This window comes from Hippopotamus amphibius, chromosome 1, assembly GCF_030028045.1.
Source record: "Hippopotamus amphibius kiboko isolate mHipAmp2 chromosome 1, mHipAmp2.hap2, whole genome shotgun sequence".
NCBI lineage: Eukaryota > Metazoa > Chordata > Mammalia > Artiodactyla > Hippopotamidae > Hippopotamus > Hippopotamus amphibius.
This window is the reverse complement of record NC_080186.1, coordinates 83679697-83691209: the sequence shown is the minus strand read 5'-3', so window position 1 is coordinate 83691209 and position 11513 is coordinate 83679697. Positions and strand designations below refer to the sequence as shown.

Genomic DNA, 11513 nt, shown 5'->3' with positions numbered 1-11513 from the left:
AATTATAGCATTTTGAATGTGCCACTGGCCATCTTCACCTTGTGAAACAATCTCCTTCATTAGCATAAAGTCTTTTTTGTAGAGATTGCTTTGCTGTCCTATTTCTAGGCAAAATTAGAACTTCTGTTAGAGCCTGCATTTCCACTTAGGCTTCTATCAGACTTGAGCTTTTAAAAATTATGACATTTTATTGCAGCAGAATTGAGTCCTCAGGCCAGATCCTTCTACAGCAATTACAATTACAACAAAAAGTTTATTATAACAAAAAAATATTCCAAAGTCCTGCTGATGGCATAGAGAGGGAGTGTTCAGTTGACTTCTAAATGTCTTCCCACTGGCACTGATTAGGAGCCATATTAGCGGTGGGTCTCCGTGGCAGATTTTGTCACTGTTGTCCCCTCTCCTCACCACTGCAATGTGCAGGTTTCTCTTCCAGGAGAGATTTTTACTGTAACTACCATCCTCTATAACCCCTGCCCAATTTCTTCTTTGGGGTGATCTAAGACATCAGGGAACTGAAAATTAGCTCCTTTTAACCAAAAATAAAAGAACAGGGGCTTCCCTGGTAGCACAGTGGTTAAGAATCTGCCTGCCAATGCAGAGGACACGGGTTCCATCCCTGGTTCGGGAAGATCCCACATGCTGCAGAGCAACTAAGCCCCTGTGCCACAACTACTGAGCCTGTGCTCTAGAACCCGCGAGCCACAACTAATAATGAGCACATGCTCTGCAACTACTGAAGCCCACGCACCTAAAGCCCATGCTCTGCAACAAGAGAAGCCACTTCAATGAGAAGTCCGTACACGGCAACGAAGAGTAGCCCCGGCTCTCCACAACTACAGAAAGCCCATGCACAGTAAAGAAGACCCAGTGCAGCCAATAAATAAAAATAAATAAATTTGAAAAAACAATAAATAAGGCTTCCCTGATGGCACAGTGGTTAAGAACCCGCCTGCCAATGCAGGGGACACGGGTTCAATCCCTGGGCCAGGAAGATCCCACATGCCATGGAGCAACTAAGCCTGTGCGTGTGCCACCAACTACTGAGCCTGTGCTCTAGAGCCCGCGAGCCACAACTATCGAGACTGTGTGTCACAACTACTGAAGCCCATGCACCTAGAGGTGCTCTGCAACAAGAGAAGCCACTGCATTGAGAAGCCTGTGCACCACAACAGAGTAGCTCCCACTCTCCGCAGCTAGAGAAAGTCCGCATGCAGCAATGAAGACCCAATGCAGCCAAGAAAGAAAGAAAGGAATTTAAAAACTAGATAAAAAAATAAAAATTAAAATTAAAAAATCATAAATTAAATAAACAAAGGAATTAGTTCTCAACTCTCCAAATAGAGCCTAGTCTCCCTCACTGGGTGATCGGGATGCTGCTAAATCAGGCCCTAATCCGACTTTTCCATCTCATCTTCCTTAATGGAGAATTCTGGTCAACTGCTCAGCCCAGTACCGTCCAAAAGGGCCCTATGCTTCCTCAACATGAGTCCTTCACTCAAATCATCCTCACCACACAGAACACCCTTCAAAATTCTAACTATTCTTTAATACCTAATTCAAACCCCACCCCCTCAAAAGAGCCTTCCCTTAATGGACCCATACTGATATCATCTTACTCACCCTTCCAGCTGAAAGACATTGAGGGTCTGAGTTAGAACAATGGTAGCAGGAAGCTACAAACGAGAATAGATTCAAAAGCCACAATGATGGTCAAATGATCAGGGCTAGATGGCTGAGGGTGGATGTAATTACGGATGCTTCTTGCCAGAAAACTGTCTGGAAATGAGGCTGAGGCCATGGAGAGAACTTGAAGCTTTTTCCTTACAATTTCTACTAAGGTATAATATTTAGAATCTGAGGCAGAAATGACAACTGGTCTGACCTGATGCGAAAATTCTTAAGATTTTGTATTTTCCCAAAGGAAGCAGGAAGTAAAGAAACATCTTCATAGCACAGAGATCTGCTGCTGACTCTAATTACAATAATCTCTCATTTTGAAATTACTTTTTTTCCCCCTCACTGGTTCTTTTATCACCGACACCCAATTTGAAATCAAAGATAACTGACGTCACCTCTGAATTTTTCATCACTTGAAGTATGGGAAATGGAGGCTATATCTTTCATGCCCCTTGAGCCATACATGTGCATGTCTCAGTCTGCCTTGCCTGAAATAAATTTGCTACAATCACTGTTTTTACAATATGCTAAAGATATATTACCAAAATAAGCTTGCTCCTCCACAGAATAAGTGAGCCGAAGGCATTGTGTTCCATCTTTACAATGAAATGCAGATTTCTCATTGAAAGACTAATCTTCAGTTTCAAAAGACTGAACAAAATGGTGCTTAAGAAGAATTATAGCTGGTTAAATATAAGCTGCTAAAAACATCAAGAATGAGAATATTCTTTAAGTATCCAAGCATTTTCATCTGCTTATGATTTAAACAAATCTTTTTCCAGCAGATCTTGTCCCAGTATTTTCTTCTGAGATCAGCAAACAAAAATCAGTTAAGTATGCTGACCCAGAGCCTTCTTTACCTAAATGGTCTTATTTCTCCATAATTGTGCCTATAAGAGATCACTTCATACTGGCAAGATTGGTCCCGCCCCCAGCCTTGACATCTCAGTAGCATAACTGAAGGGCCCCTGATAAAAATTCCTCTCCCCGTGCTTGGACCCACTTACAGCAGAACTGAAGGGAGTCCTCATGGGACACTGATGCCCTCGGTGGGACATTCACGCTCATGTTCACTCAATATCTCCTCTCAGACCACCGCTCACTGACAGAGACCAGTTCAAGGAGACTCTGCTTAAAATTATTATTTCCCTGTCCTTTCCTTAGAATACTTAGGGACCAATTTCAATGCCTTTCATCCCTGTCACCTACCCAACCTCACAGAGTTTTCTTTATCCCCCAATCTACCCAACCTCCCTTCCCCTCACCACCCTCCAAACCCTTCCCCTGGGTCCTCTGGAACTCATGTTCTGTCAGGAGTAAAAAACAGCTTCTACTCAACTTCTCTGATTACACTAAGTTCTCAATCCAACTGAAATCTCAAGCAGATCCTTGAGGCACTGCTTCTGCTGCAGCTCTCCCAAGTGGAGGATGTTTGTTCTCTAATACCATTCGTCCTGAAGGAAGGTGTCGGTCTCTTCATTTCTGTGCCACTTCCAGACCGGTACTCTGATTCTGCCCCACAAGCTTCAGCTATACCGCCCATACTTCTCCTTGTAATGATCTTTCCTCTCTGTCAGCTGCTCTCATTAAATGAAAGGATTTGTCTCTTACTCATTTTCTCTCCACTTGTATTTCCGTAATAATTTTTGGCGGATTCAGTGGCCACATAGATCTGTCAGACCCTTGATCTTTTCACCTGCCACTGACATTATCCTATATCCTACCTCAGCCACTTACTTTCATAATCAAACCCTCTCTCTTTTCATCACCAATCATTTCATTCCTTCAAATTTTCAGTTTCAAGTATCCCTCTAATTATAACCCATGAGCTTTTTAGCTTTTCTTTTACCTCAACTCCAACAATGCTTGGCCCCTCCAGGATATCCAAATCATCGGTCTTACCACTCTTGTACTGCCTGTCGGTCAGATGCTCACTTCTCCCCTCCCCCAGCTTAAACTCCATTTCTAAAATCACTTCCTCATGTACACTCTCAGCTCCCGCTCACCTCTCCCACCATGCACTCAGCTCATAAAACTGCAATACTGGTTAAGTTCAGCTACTCTGTGCCTATACTCAAATCAACACTAAATGCTAGAGAAAAACACTCAATCCTTCTGACTAATCTCATTTAAAATCAACTATGTCCTCAACAGTAACCAGGAATTCCAACATGTTGTCCCCCACATCTTCCCCCTCTTCCATTTCTGGGCTCCCATTCACAACAAAACTATTCAAGCGTCCATGCTCTCTGTAACCAATTTCTCACTCCCTATTCTTTCTAGAACCCCTTCCATTCAGGTTAAGTCCCCTCCATATCACTAAAACTGTTCCTTTCAAGGTCTCTAAAGGCCTTCTGAATTTCCAAATTTAAGTCTTTTCTTAGTCATCATCTAATTTCGCTTTCCAGCATCATTTGATAACTTACCTCTTCCTCGTTCGTGGAACACTTTTTTTTCTTGGACTATCACGTTTCTGGTTTTCTTCTTACCTCACAACTACTTCTAATCCACTTACTGGATTCTTCACTCCATCCAGGACTCAGTCCTCAGACCTCTTCTCTCTCAACACTCATATCTTAATCCATTGCTTTTGATACTGTTTATGTGTTGATGGCCCCAAATTTATAACTCTGTCCTCGGACTTCTCCCATAAACTTCGTATACGTATATCCAACTCCCTACATGACATCTCCACTTGGATGTCCAACAGCAATCTCTGCAGATGCACTGCAAAACAATCAAAGATTCCTGGGTCATAAGGTAGCTCTATTTTTAGTTTTTTAAGGAACTCCATACTATTTTTCACATTGGCTGCACCAATTTACATTTCCACCAACAGTGCAGGAGGGTTCCCGTTTTCTCCACACCCTCTCCAGCATTTACTGTTTGTAGATTTTTTTAAGATGGCCATCCTGACCAGTGTGAGGTATACCTCATTGTAGTTTTGATCTGCATTTCTCTAATAATTAGCGTTGTTGAGCATCTTTTCATGTGCTTTTTGGCCATCTGTATGACTTCTTTGGAGCAATATCTATTTAGATCTTCTGCCCATTTTTTTGATTGGGTTATTTGTTTTTTGATATAGAGCTGCAGGAGCTGTTTATATATTTTGGAGATTAATCCCTTGTTGTTTGCTTTATTTGCAAATATTTTCTCCCATTCTGAGAGCTGTCTTTTTGTTTTGTTTATGGTTTCCTTTGCTGTACAAAAGCTTTTAAGTTTAATTAGATACCATTTGTTTATTTTTGTTTTTATTTTCACTACTCTAGGAGATGGATCAAAAAAGATCTTGCTGCAATTTATGTGAAAGAGTGTTCTACCTATGTTTCCCTCTAAGAGTTTTACAGTGTCCCAGCAATCCCACTCCTGGACACATACCTGAGAAAACCATAATTCGAAGATACATGCACCCCAATGTTCATTTTAGCACCATTTACAATAACCAGGACATGGAAGCAACCTAAATGCCCATCAACAGAGGAATGGATAAAAAAGATGTGGTACATATATACAATGAAATATTACTCAGCCATAAAAAGAACAAAATAATGCCATTTGCAGCAACATGGATGGACCTAGAGATCATCATACTGAGTGAAGTAAGTCAGACACAGAAAGGCAAATATCATATAATATCGCTTTTATGTGGAATCTAAGAAAAAGGATACAAATGAACTTATTTACAAAGCAGAAGTAGAGTCACAAATGTAGAAAACAAACTTGTGGTTACCAGGGGATAAGCGGGGGAGGGGTAAATTGGGAGATTGGGGTTGACATATACACATACTATATATAAAACAGATAACTAATAAGAACCTACTGTATAGCACAGGGAACTCTACTCAATACCCTATAATGGCCTATATGAGAAAAGAACCTTTAAAAAAAAAAAGAGTGGATATATGTATATGTATAACTGATTCACTTTGCTGTACACCTGAAACTAACACAACATTGTAAATCAACTCTACTCCAAAAAAATTAAAAAAAAACAAACAAACAAAGAATCCACTGCCATCATTGACTACTAACCGTGAGGAGGTGCTTAACCTAACTGGTCATCGGGTTGTGGCAAACAAAAAGCACAATGCATTTTCCCATCACATCATTATTACCAACTGTGCCGCCATGAATATTCACGTGCGTGTCATCGGTGCACATGCACACACACTTCTATTGGGAATTGTGAGGTCATAGGGCCTACAGAAGTTCACCTTGAAAAAAAATGACAAACATTTCCCAAGCCTTTAGGTATTCTCAGCAGTGTTTACAATTTCCTATTTTTAACATCCTTGTCACCACTACCAGTCATATTAATTTTTATCATTCTGCTGTGTATTTAGTGTTATGATGTCATGTTTTCATTTGCATTTGCTTCTACTGATGAGGTTGAACAGCTTTTTCATTATTGGTCATGCGAACTAAACTGTAATATTTAGGGATGCAAGCTTAGGTAGTTAAATTATAAAGAAAACCGATGAAAGGATTATCATAAAAATCAGGGGACTGGTTACCCTTGAGGGGAATGGTTACCCTTGAGGGAAATGGAAGATAAAATACTAGAAGGAGACATGCAGAGGGTGAGGGGCCTTCTGAATGCTGGCAATACTGTCTTTTTTCTCTTTGCAGTAGTTACACAGTGTTCACTTTGTGATAAGACATTGGGCAATAAAGTTTTGTATACTTCTCTATATTTGTTTAATTTTAAAGCAAAAATTTCAAATGGAAGCTTAAGTAAACAAAATGAGCATTATTTGAGTACCTACTATGTGCTAGGCTGTATGACAAATACCAGGGATTTAAGGAAATTTGAGGAAGTTTCTTTGCCTCAGGTTACTGTGAATCACACAATTAACTGGTGGCAGCAGGAACTGCTCCTGGAGTACTGAGAACCTGTGAAAGATGTCAAGGAGAGGGGCGATTTGTGACGGGCCTTGAAATGTGAGTGGGATCAAATAAACAAAGAAAAGGAAGAAGCTCTGTGGACACCTTTTGATTTGTGACTAGAGCCACATCCCAGTCAATGCACACACTGACACTCAGATGCCCATAGTCACACACACGCTCAGTATATTAGTTGGCTAGGGCTGCCATAACAGAGTACCACAGATGGAATGGTACTGTCTCACAGTTCTGGAAGCTTGAACTCTGAAATCAAGGTGTCGCAGGGTTGTTTCTTTCTGAGGGCTGTGAGGGAAGGATCTGCTCTAGGCCTCTCTCCTTAGCTTGTAGATGGCCAGCTTCTTCCTGTGTCTCTTCACATGGTCTCCCTTCCATGAGTGTATCTGTGTCAAATTTTCCCTTTTGATAAGGACACCAGTCATACTGGATGGAGGTCCACCCAGATGACCTCATTTTAACTTGATCACCGCTGTAAAGACCCTATCTCCAAATAAGGTCACACGCTGATGTACTGGGGGTTAGGAATTCAAAATATGGATTTGTGCGGGGGCACATTTCCACCCATAACACTCACATGTACACACTTAAAATTCACACATGCACGTGTTCCCATGCATATACACAATCTCACACACACACATTCACACACAGACTCACTACACATACTCTCGCACACATCCATATACATACACACAAACACTCCCACATGCTCACACTCATACACACACTCACACATTCTTTTTTTTTTAATATTTATTTATTTATTTATTTATTTATTTATTTATTTATTTAGGCTGCACCTGGTCCTTAGCTGAGGCACACAGGATCTTCAGTTGTGGCATGTGGTATCTTTTAGTTGCAGCATGTGGGCTCTTAGTTGCAGCATGCATACTTCTTAGTTGCGGCATGCAGGATCTAGTTCCCTGACCAGGGATCGAACCTAGGCCCCCTGCATTAGGAGTGTGGAGTCTTACCCACTGGACCACCAAGGAAGTCCCCATATATTCTTGAAATACACTTAGATACTTGCACACTTGCACACCGAGATTATTCTTTCTTACACACATCTCACACTTGTAGGGGATCTGCCCTTTCTCCCACTCTGCCTCCCATGGACCCTGTCTCCTTAGGCAGGAATATGACCTGAGCCAAGGAAAGCAGAGCCTTCACCAAGGATGAGTCAAAATGTAACTAAGGAAAAATCCCCTTACCCTCTGGTGGCAAATTTGGGAAGATGCATACCAGGCCACTGTTGGAAACCCTGTCCCAGGGCATCTGTGAGAAAAGCCTGACTGCCTGAGGAAAATGAAGGAGACCCACATGACAGAAGAAGAAAGTGAGCCTCAGTGCCCTTTACTCCCAGGTTCCGGCCACCCGTGGGGTCAGCTGCACCCCGACTCACTCACAGTTCAGTAGTCCCCTTTCCTGACCATATTAGGTGGGTTGGTTTTCTGTCACTTGTAATTTAAAGAAGCCAGGTTCCTTAAAAGTGTTTTCTAAAGGAGGCCTAGGAGGCCTGAAAGATACCATGATAATAAGTGAGTGACCAAGAGGGAATTTGTCACCATGCCTGGGTTTTCTTTTTTTTCCTTTTCTTTTTTTAACTGAAGTACAGTCGATGTACAATATTACTGGTTTCAGATGAACACTATAGTGATTCAACATTTAAATACATTACAAAATGACTGATCACCGAGATAAGCCTAGAAACCATCTGTCCCCACACAAAGTTTGGCTCCATTTTGTTTTATTATTCCAGCGGCGTACTTCCTCCAACTACACTGCCTTCTTTCGACACTTCACCAATCTTTTTCCCCCTGAAAACTCTGCAATCCTCCCTTCTCCTGAACAAGCAAGGTCTCTATTTATATGCCAGTCTCTTCAAAAGCATATAATGTCCACCCTATGAAAGGTAGTCTACCATCATACTATCCCCTAACTCAGAACTTTGTTTTTCATATATCACTTTATCATAATTTAGAATGATTTTATTTGTGTGCATTTACATGGGTTTATCTCTCTTCCCCACTAGCCTATAAGGCCCCAAAGGCAAAATGTGGGTGTCTATTGTTCCCCATTTTATCCCTGGAACCCAGCACCTTTGATCCATGTGGTGATCCAAGAAGATCAGTGGAAGAGAAGAGAGAGAAAGGAGGGAGCATGATGGATTCTCTATTCCTGACTTAACTTCTCAGCTGTGCCCCCACATCCGGGCCTTCTGAGAAGACTATTTTCAATTGGCAATTTCACCTTTGGTATCCATGCTCTTTGCTCACAGAAGGTTGTGCTGTGTTCAACTCCTCTGTGACGCCTCCCCTTAGTCTCCCAGGCTGCACCCCAGAAACAGCCCTGCTGTGTGACCTGCTTGCTTTAAAGGCATGGTGTGTCTGGGCCCCCTAGTCTTAGCACAGCCACGGGTGGGTCATTTACCAGGCATTATCTTGTTCTAGTTTTGGCCGATGAGAAAACATGTTGAGAATTTTTAAGTTACTGAACAAATTTTTGTAATTTCTTAACCATTAAGACCACAGGCAATGATGGATTTCTTAAGACAGAGCAGTGAAGAGCAGTCTCTCGTCCACTGACACGCACAGCGACCAGTAACAGCCTGGAGAGCCTCGCTGGGGCTGAGAACAGAGGACTGCTTTAACGCCCCTATTCACAAAATCCTGGTCGGGGAGACGGGGGCTTTTTTTCCAAGTAACATATGTGGGAAAAATGACTGTGATTTGTTAACATGCCGGAGTCTTTGATACCAAAGCTCTCATTTACCACAAGGAGTCCTCCAGGGGGAGGAAAGAGTTGGCTGTGGTGTTTCTAATGCACTTGAAAACCAGATTCCCTGCTCCCTTTCCTTTCAGATACTCAATCTCTGGAAAACTGAATTGGCAAGTTACAATTCACTACCATGTAGGATAACATGTCAGAAATTAGTATGGAATATTACACTCACTTTGCCTGTAACTTTTTACAGCCTTTAAATTGTCATCTCTCTAATTACACTTCTTCAAACAATATTGCCATTTGAGTGGTATCCATCAGACAGGGTTGCCCTCTGATGCCAAAACTCTCAGAGTCAGCCCACGTGAATAAATTCTGCGTACTTCTGTATTCCAAAGAGAAAATGTATTTTTTTAGATCATGGTCATGAGCTGTGAGTGGCATGTAATAAAAGATAATATCGACTTCTCATCTGTAGGTGTCTGGTGCTAAAATTAGTGTATTTTGCTAACAGAACCACCCCAAGCCTAGACTCCTTCTTAACCGTGGCCTTAACACTCTATTGCTTTGCCTAATTTCTAATTCTAAGCAACTCTCATGACCTAGTTTGTTTTGTTGATTTAAAAAATGCACCAGTTTAAACTTCACATTTCAGGTTTGATCGCTGTGGGACAAACTGCCTCATAAATCTTCGCTAGGCTACTAGTAACTAGGGAGAAGCCGCTTTCTTCAGTAAACATCCCCTGCTTCTCAGTAATAGGGTGCCTTCCATCACCCAGAGGTTTTTTCCTTTTAATTGAGTGTTTGTTGAAGCATGACTCTGAGATAGGAGGCCTATTCAGGAATAGAAATTGCAGCCCAAAGTGCCCATTACTTACCTGAGACAGGGCCTGAGACCAACCGTGCTTTCCAGAGCCTGGACACCCCACCCAGCAGGTGATTTCGGACTGCAGGGCTGGCAACATTGCCAAAAATCATGGGAGTGCATGAAGATGAGGGGAGCCTGGGCCGAGGTATTCTCTCCACCTCCACCCCTGGAAAAGCTGAGGGGAAAAAATAATGCAGCCACTCTGTCTTTGCTCTCTTCCTTTAGGGAAAAAAAAAAAAAAAGAGCGAGGGAGGGAGAAAATTCAACTTCTCTTGCACACCAGAACAACACATCTGTGGTTTTCCAAACCATTTTTCCTCTCTAAGAGTCAGGAGTCTGTTTTCAAAGCTTCCCCTGCTCTTTGAAAAGAGAAGAGAACTAATAGTTTTTTGAATCTCCATTTTGAGCCTAACATTATATCAGCTGCTTTCAGTATATTACTGTCCTAATTCTTTCAACAGGGCAACGTGCTTGGTCCAAGTGTGATGAGCAACTAGGAGGATGACCTTTGCTCTGTCTTAGCTCTCCCTGTCCTGACCTCCTGGGCCCCATTTTTCCTAACCCACAGCTCTTCTTACACATCAACATGGACGAGGTTTTGCTTTGAATTGTTCATCCTTCCAGGAATGACAGATGTCGGATTAAGCTGCAAAACCCCCCAACTTTACATTCACTGCCTTCACCTCCAATCAATAACTGCGTTCTGGTGCTTCTCAGCAGGAAGACTCCTCATTACCGCCCTCCTCAGCAATGCCCTCCTCCCGGCCCCTCAGAGCTTACACTATTTTGCACATACACTTCTGACCCCTGATGTGAAGCAGTATAGTGTCTTCATATGTGATTTATTTGAATTCTAGCAGAAACATCTGCGGTGCGTCTGGGTGGTCCCCTGTCCTGAGCTGAACCTTGCCGTGCTACAGACATGGGTTATTACTGATCCCTAGAATACTTGTGCTTGTCTCTTGGCTGCGATGACTTACAGTAGCCTCTCTGTGGTATCCAGCATGCTGTGAGCCCTCTGCCTGCAGACAAAATGGTGCCAACATCACAAATCTCTGCCTACAGAAGCACTGACAGGTTGTTCTTCCCTCTGTTCTCCAATACAGCAAAACCTCTACTTTGATCCGTGTCGTCACTACCCTATCCCTGTGCCCACCCCTTCTCTGCCTCTGGGCTCCTGAAAGTCCCTGTCCCTCTCACTATCACCTGGACACTCTTCAATGACAGCTTAAACCCTCCAGAGGGGGGACGGCTGCTGAGCTGGGCTTCAGAGGATGGAACACCCTGCCTGTGGGAGAAACATGGCCCCAGAAGGAAATGTGTCTGTTGACATCCTGATCAG

General features: G+C 42.5%; 1 non-coding gene across 1 annotated transcript; it reads right to left on the bottom strand.

The window, feature by feature from the left end:
* Positions 1-7501: 7501 nt before the first annotated feature.
* TRNAR-CCU (transfer RNA arginine (anticodon CCU)) lies at positions 7502-7574 on the bottom strand. Its single transcript has one exon. It is a non-coding gene; the product is annotated as a tRNA-Arg (tRNA).
* Positions 7575-11513: the final 3939 nt, after the last annotated feature.